Here is a 6529-nt window from a genome sequence, read left to right as displayed (position 1 = left end):
ACCGGTAAGTCTAACTTAGTCTTTTTTTACCGGCAAATACTCGCAATACTGAGTACCGATACCTTTGCCGTGCAATTTGAGCCCATACATACTGAATGGGCTCAAATCACACTGCAAAGAATCGCATGCATTTTCCTACACCGCTCCTGTGTGAACCCAGGCTAAAAGTGATTGTAAAGGCAGAAGTTTTTTTTATCTTTAATGCATTCTGCGCCACCATTGACTCCTGCTGCTGTCAATCAAACTCAGTCAGCCAATGAGTAGAGAAATGGGATGGGGCCGAGCCATGGCTCAATGTCTGAATGGACATAGGGAGCTGAAAAGCTGCTTGCGTTGGGGACAATCAACAGAAGGGAGGGACCAGAAGCAAAGAAGTGGGACCCAAGAAGAGGAGGACCTGGGAGCAGACTTCAATATGCCACTGATGAAGCATTACAGGTACTACTGATAATGAGCCTGTTGATCTTATAGCAGGGTAAGTCAGTAGAAAGGCAAGCGGGCAGGTGTGGATTGTCAGAAGACTAACAGGCAGCTGAGCAATATACCAGCAATTATCTGACACACACTTCTCCGCTCATTTTAATGGCCAGGCTAGTTAAGGTTAGAACCCTATTATGTGAACTGATTAGGGAATTTAGAAAGATCATCTAAAAATGTATTCATATTTAAATATACAATAAATATGTTCTTGACATAGAAATAGTGTTTAAGTCAATTAGAACTAACACCTTGAAGCTTTTTTCAATAGCTTGAACTATTTTGCATGAATAACACCACATTGGGACAGTCCACTAGCCTGGAGCAGCATGAATCCCCTTGAATAATAAAAACCAAAATATTTATCACTTTGATCTTTGACTTTGCCCTTGACACCAATGATGGAGCGTACTCTATCCCACTGACACCAATGGTGGAGCGTACTCTATCCCACTGACACCAATGGTGGAGCGTACTCTATCCCACGGACACCAATGGTGGAGCGTACTCTATCCCACGGACACCAATGGTGGAGCGTACTCTATCCCACGGACACCAATGGTGGAGCGTACTCTATCCCACGGACACCAATGGTGGAGCGTACTCTATCCCACGGACACCAATGGTGGAGCGTACTCTATCCCACGGACACCAATGGTGGAGCGTACTCTATCCCACGGACACCAATGGTGGAGCGTACTCTATCCCACGGACACCAATGGTGGAGCGTACTCTATCCCACGGACACCAATGGTGGAGCGTACTCTATCCCACGGACACCAATGGTGGAGCGTACTCTATCCCACGGACACCAATGGTGGAGCGTACTCTATCCCACGGACACCAATGGTGGAGCGTACTCTATCCCACGGACACCAATGGTGGAGCGTACTCTATCCCACGGACACCCATGCCCTCTTGGCAGCATGCTTCGCACACCTCATTTTTCTTCTCAAACTCTGAGGTGTCCCTCTTAATTATTTTCAATTGTCTGAAACTGTACTAAAGGATATATCTTTATTGAGAGCCTCACATTAAATCTGAATAAAATGGCATTGCTCCTAGTAAACAATGTGGCCAATATAAATAAAGATCACCTTCTCCTCTCTTATGCCACAAGCTTGATCCATCTCGTTCCAGAATGTTTCCAAAATCTGCACAACAGAATGTGCAGTGCACCAAAACAAGCAACTTTGTGTTGTGGTGTGCTGTGTTGGGAGAAAATAATCTATAAAGCAATTCTCTGCACATTGCTATACACACTTTCCATTTTGAACAACTTTGCATAAAAGGGACTTTAGATTCACATATATCACAATACATGTATAAGCTGGCCAACTGCGTCAAAGTAATCCCTCTCTGGCCAGTTTTTGTTTTTTTGTTTGTTTTTTTAAATACACAGCAAAGCTTAGCAGTCCCAGCATAAAAACGCTGCACCTACTGTGTCTTTTGACACAGGGCACGAAGCTTGGCGGTTTCTATCAAAAGAGAAATGCTGTAGGTGCAGGACACAAGTTCTTGGTGGTTTCTTCTGCATGTATAGGAATTGACGATGGCATGTTTTGCAGATGAATTCCATAACTCCCAGTTGATCCAGAGTAAGGCAAAAAAAAAACTCTTGTGCAACATGGTGTAATTTGTTCCGATGGGGGGGGGAATCTTCCTGACCCCTGAAGGCGATCGGATTATTCTTTGGATAAACCATCTGTGGTGAGCTGCCAGTGGGCACATGGCCTGTGTAGTGGCTTTGAAATCCCCGCTCTTCTACTCTCTATGGCACTTGCAGGATAAATGAGGGACATTTTGACTGGTCATCGCCAACACAGAACATTGAGTGCTGCAGATAGAAGATTGAGAAGAGCAAGGGTTTCAAATCCCCGAACCGCTACACAGGATCCATGGGCACTAACAGTTCATCAACCTGGGAGGTAAGTACAAACTGAAGATGTAAAATGTTATCTTATTTTATTCTAGGTACATTCAGGGCCAAACTTAGCGGTTCCAGTATAAAAACACTGCACCTACAAAGAAGAAATTATTGGCGGTTTCACTGTCTATTGACACATGACACAAAACTTAATGGTTTCTATCAAAAGGGAAACGCTGATGGTAGAGTATGGAGCTCACCTGTTGACCCAGAGGAAGGCGAAAAACCCTTATGAAGCATGGTATAATTTGGTCCAACAGGGAAAAATTCATTGCTGACCCCAGAAGGCGATCGGATTACTCTCTGGATCAACCATCTGTGGTGTAAACAATGGTGGTAAAAATTCTGTGATGTTAAGAAATTGTCAAGAATGCGTAGAACTGTTTTTTCTGAATCTTTGCAGGATGATGTCACTGTCTAATGCAGATTTGCATGCGTTCCCACATTCTGTTGGTGTATGTGAACATGAGTAAGCATATCTCCTCTCCTGGATTCTTTGATTGTTTTGGCATTATAGCCGTTGGAGAAAGTCGGCCATCCATTTCCATGTCCACTGGCTGTAAAAAGAAAACACAATGCGTCATATTCAATGTTTATAGATCTATGGACTTATTATTTAATAATGACCAGCTCTCCCAATACAGACTAGAGGTGATCTCTTCTTCCTCATTTCCATGTAGTGAGAAAACAGAACATAAATCTAGAAGCGGACTATGGGGTTGATTTACTAAAGGCAAATCTACAGCAACTTCACTTTTGTAGTGCAAAGTGGATCTGAGGGAAATCTCTGAAATGAGGTGAAGCTCTGCTGATTTTATCATCCAATTTTTTTTATTTCCTTGCATGTCCCCCTCGGATCTAAAACAACTTTACTTCCAAGTGCAAAAGTGGATTTGCCTTTATTAAATAACCTCCTGTGTCTATGGCCATCACTTCCACCACATGGTGATGGGTGACATCCCTAGAAAGTTATGTTCTTATCTTTTCCTCTCATGAAAAAGGAAACAATTGACTGGTTAGTCTGTAAGGCTTTTTCTGTAAGGACACAGCATTGCTTCAATCTGTCAGATATATAGTAATATCATCCCATTAGGATTTGGGTACTTACCATGTTCACTTGGAAAGGGGGCGATGTTTCCCTTCCTCTAGTTCTTCCCAGTCGATGGATTCCATGAAGATATGGGATTGGATGTCTTCACTGATCCCAAGTCTCTACTCCGGATATTTGCAAAGCAGCTATAAAATAATGAATAGTTCTCTATGAGGACTTGTATACATGAATAATAAAAATTACATCACTTCGCTCTGTATAGATTAGGAAGGAACTCTGACTACTGTGCGTGTCCTCTTGGGTGGTCCTTTTCAACCCAATAGAACATCTTAGCGTGTGAAGACAAACGTATTGACTAGTACAGGTGTTGGATGCAAAAATAAATGAGTTTGCGTTCTGCTTTGATAGAATTATGAAATGTGCATATGAGTGAATTACCCCATGTGACACCTGCCCCCTTGGTCCAATGACAGTGTTACCATGGTTATATAACTGAACCTTTACGGGGGAGGGGGGACAAAGAAGCCAAACTACCCAACAGTCAAGCCAATGACCAGACTTGTCAGCAAACCTACATTATACCCCTATAGCAGAAGCAGTAGTAGGCCCAGAAGCCTTTCCTGTTGCTATTTAGAGTTAAAAAAGGTCTTCTACTTACTCCTTTTTATGAAGTCAGGGGCTAATTGGGATGGCTGTAGTTCACCTCTCTCCTGTATTCATCCAAGGTGATGCTCCTAACTGGCATATGCTTTGTGGCCAAGATGTAGGTTATGACTCCTAGTGAAAACCAGTCAGGTTCAAATTGGTAAATCATTGTTGACAACCTGCCAATCCAAAGAAAATAGATCAATAAGTACATTGGTCAGTACAAAAAATCTGAATATATCAAGGAAGCCTACGAAGCTGAGTTAATTTTTTTAAGGGGCCACATAGGCTGACCCAGGGGTCAAGTCCTGGGGAAAAAAGTGTGGGAACTCCCACCCAAGATTCACTCCCCCACCAAAAAACAAAACAAAAAAACCATACACTAATATGCACGAACACTTCAAAAGTGGTATTTTTCATCCAATTTTCGCATTGTGTGTATGAAGCTTAACTGTTAGTACATAAAAAAAAAAAACCCTCAATAAACATAAATGCAGCAATTCTCTGAATAATCAGCATTCATTCAATTGTGCTTCCATGTGCAAATGTGAACATCGTGTTCTGATCTTTATTGGGGAATGTTATTTTGTATATAGAGTGTTTATGTGGTGAGTTTACACTTTTTTCATTGAACACAGTTTGGATAACACAGGGTTAAACGGAAAGGTCATAAATGAACTGCACATTATCTGGACAGAATGCTTGGGGAGATAGTGATGTGTTCCTGCTTAGGAGATGTATGTTAGCTTGGGGGGGCTACAAACTCTGCAGGGCTCAAACACACACTCGCTGCTATTCCAACCCTTCACATATTTCCACATAAACGTCCCTCCTGGCATTAAACTTTGCCAGGTATTGTGCTCAGCTTACCTCCCCAAACTGATGTTCCTCCCTCAGCTCACCTCTCTCCCTGCATGTCCTGTGAGCAGAATAGCTGTGCTCCTCCTCTGGGTTCTCTCATCATATGGCACTGAAGATAGAGGAGGGGGGGATTCAGCGGGACACACAGAGCAAGTATGCAGGAGACTGGTGGGGGGTTGGGGAGATGAGGAGACAGAAAATCAGGGGAGGAGCTCATCATGAGAGGTCTGACTAAATACAATCTCTTAGCAGCAGGGACCTGATCTACCCATCAGCTAGCTGTGATTGACAGGTAGATCGAAGAGGAAGCTGTCACGGGGCCCCCTACTGGCAATGCCTGAATGGTCAGTCCACCCCTGGTGTGCGGCACTTACTATTGTGAGCTGTGTCGGCAGCTGCTGGTGTAGCACCTGCCTCACAGCTTGCATACTTCAAAGTCTTGCAGGATGCGGCTGCTAACGGGAATGGAGTTCCTGTTGTGAAAAAAGTACAGGAACTCCATTCCCATGCGTTCCCGCAGAACTTGAGCCCTGGGCTGACCCCATTATCTTATAGGAAGCACAGCCCCCCCCTTACCCTTAACTTAGTCTTTATATATAATCCCTTTTATAATGTATATTCAAACACATATTCGAAGGGAAGTATTTATAAAGCTGTGGTGTGTCCTTTAAAAAGCCATACTGCTGCTTTACAAAAATAAATCTTTATGAAGCAGAGTGGAGTGTGTTAAAAAGGTATATGGCACTCTGCTGGCCTCTCAGGACTTTGAAGATTAATGCCTCGTACACTCGAGCGGATTTTCCGTTGGAAAATGCTTGGATGGTGTTTTTCTAAGGAATTCCGCTCAAGCTTGACTTGCATACACACGGTCACACAAAGGTTCTCTGAACTTTCAACCGTCAAGAATGCGGTGACGTACAACACTGACGAGCCGAGAAAATGAAGTTCAATGCTTCCCAGCATGCATTGAATCGTTTCTGAGCATGCGTAGGAATTTTGCGCGTCGGAATTGCTACAGACGATCGGCATTTCCGTCCTGGACTTTTCCCCAATCGTCTTTCAGGACAGCCACCTTTGAGAGACACTGGCTCCTCCCCTCTTAGGAAACACCGCCTTCATTTTCATGATTTAAGCCTCCTCCTCCCTTCGTTCCTCAGTTATGGTGTTTCCTCCGGTGGGGAGACACCGCTAAGGAACCTTAGCTGAATCAGTTGGAGAGACTGAAGCTATCCGAGCGGAGCTCTGGCCCCACTCGGCAGTCCGATCGTCTATCGGTCTACTTTCGGCAGTCCGGTCAGCTGGTGAGCTGAATTTTCGTACTGACCATACACTCTAAACTTCGCTTGGGGAAAGCAGGAAGTTTTAGGGAGGTCCATCCATTCGTTTTCGCCCAGTGGGGCGCTGCAACAGGACGTCCTAGGTCCCCCTGTGTTTGCAGTCGGCTTGGAGCTGGAGGCCGGACCAGATGACGGGCGACGTCAGTTCTGGTGGGGGCGGACATCTTCGTTGAACCCGCGTCTTCCTGTTCCGGACGCGGACGGAAGGAGGACCAAGCGTTCGGCTGGTGC

At 44.4% G+C, this 6529-nt stretch overlaps 1 long non-coding RNA gene across 1 annotated transcript; it reads right to left on the bottom strand.

The window, feature by feature from the left end:
• Nucleotides 1-1480: 1480 nt before the first annotated feature.
• Nucleotides 1481-4298, bottom strand: LOC143984268 (uncharacterized). Its single transcript, XR_013274754.1, has 3 exons — nucleotides 4114-4298; nucleotides 3513-3640; nucleotides 1481-2961 (listed from the first exon to the last, which is right to left on the bottom strand). It is a non-coding gene; the product is annotated as an uncharacterized LOC143984268 (long non-coding RNA).
• Nucleotides 4299-6529: the final 2231 nt, after the last annotated feature.

The sequence above is a fragment of the Lithobates pipiens genome, unplaced genomic scaffold (genome assembly GCF_037356315.1).
Source record: "Lithobates pipiens isolate NorthernLeopardFrog02 unplaced genomic scaffold, aLitPip1_a1.2 Scaffold_16, whole genome shotgun sequence".
Lineage (NCBI taxonomy): Eukaryota > Metazoa > Chordata > Amphibia > Anura > Ranidae > Lithobates > Lithobates pipiens.
Note: the sequence above shows the minus strand (reverse complement) of the source record. Positions and strands in the feature narration are given on the sequence as shown.